The sequence below is a fragment of the Myotis davidii genome, unplaced genomic scaffold, assembly GCF_000327345.1.
Source record: "Myotis davidii unplaced genomic scaffold, ASM32734v1 scaffold534, whole genome shotgun sequence".
In the NCBI taxonomy this organism is placed as follows: Eukaryota; Metazoa; Chordata; class Mammalia; order Chiroptera; family Vespertilionidae; genus Myotis; species Myotis davidii.
The window spans coordinates 6,734,612-6,736,305 of record NW_006286678.1 but is presented as its reverse complement, the minus strand read 5'-3'; positions in this window follow the sequence as shown (position 1 = coordinate 6,736,305).

The window sequence follows — 1,694 nt, the reverse complement described above, 5'->3', positions numbered from 1 at the left end:
TTGTAGGTAATACTAGAGGGGATTTGAGTCCAGGCCTAGTGGTTGTGAGAATCAGCTGTGTCTGCAGAGAGAGAACTTCTGTCCTGTAGGGAGGTGTTAATCTGGCGTTTGCCTGAGGCTATCTGGCAAATGCCTCTGTGCAGGCTTGGGCAGAGCGGGTGAGTCGCAGGGGATCAACAGGGTGGGCCGGAGAGAGCAGTTATGGCTGCTCTCAGCCCTGTCCCCAGGGGCTCTGCCTCTCTGAGTCCCAGCAACTGCTGCAAACCTCGGAGAGAAAGCTGCCTTCGAGTTCCAACTGAAGCCAGACAGTCCCGCTTCTCCCGTTTGAGTCAGGGTCCCTAAAGACTTGCCCGGATCTGGAGCTCAGAGTCTGTGACTCCCCCCGATTGAAAACTCCAACCGCGCCCTCAGCCACCAGGGTTTGCTCTTGAGAGGGAGAACGCCAATAAGGATTATTCTTGAACAAAGGATTTGGGCCTTAATACTTTCTTTGCAGCGTGTTAATTCCTGTTTCAGAGATTTGTGTTAGTAAACAGTACTTATTTTTAAAATATATTTTATTGATTTCAGAGCTGAAGCGGGGGGTTGGGGGAGAGAAAGGAGCATCAGTGATGAGATAGAATCATTGACTGCCTCCTGCATGCCCCACACTGGGGAGTGAGCCTGAAACTTGGGTTTGTGCCCTGACCAGAATTGAACTGTGACTTATTGGTTCATAGGTTGACACTCAACCACTGAGCCATGCTGGCTGAGCTAGATTGTTTTAAAGTAAATCTCAGACAACATATCCTTTCATCCCTAAATGCTGAAGTCCCTAAAAGATAAGGACTTTAGTCTTACACTTGCTAAATAAATATTAACTCTTCCATATTATTGAATTAGGGGCCCAGTACATGAATTCGTGCACCTTGAAAGGAACTGTGGTCCGGGAGGCTGCAGTAGGCACAGGGGCGGATCTCGGCCCATCCTCTGCGCCCCTGCCTGGCCCCTGGTCCCCTGTCTGCTGGAAGCCCTGCACCCGACACTGCTGAGCGATTGGGGCCAGCACCAGCAGTGGATGCAAGTGGCAGCTGCTGTCCCGATCGCCCCTCAGGACCAGAGGGAGGTAGAGAAGCCCTCAGGGGCAATCAGGGCTGGCAGCTGCTGCTCACTTGCTGATGGTGCCAAGCGATTGAGACCGGCGCTGGGCACCAGCAGTGGGTGTGAGTGGTGGCTCCAGTGCTGGCTGCGGGTATAAGCAGGGCTGGCGCTGGCAGTGGGTGCAAGTGGTGGCTCTGGCACTGGCAGTGGGTGCAGGCGGCAACTGCCGGCCCTGATCTCCCCTCAGGAGCAGGGGGAGGTGGAGAAGCCCTGAGGGGTGATTGGGGCAGGCAGCCACCGTTTGCACCCACTGACGGCACCGAGCGATCGGGGCTGGCGCCAGGCACTGGCAGTGGGTGCGAGCGGTGGCTCTGGCGCCAACAGCAGCGGATGCAAGTGGGGCTGGCGCCGGCAGCAGGTGCAAGCGCTGGACAGGACCGCAGTGCACGGGAGCAAAGAATTTTCAGTAACCACCAGAGGCTTGCCCCGATGACAGCGACCAGCGCTGTGCCTTAGTCTGGCATCCCTGCTCACCTGCTTGACCATCCCACTGGGCCGAGATCTGCCATGTTCCCCGCATGTCCCGGGTGGTCAGCGCATGCAATAGCAACCAG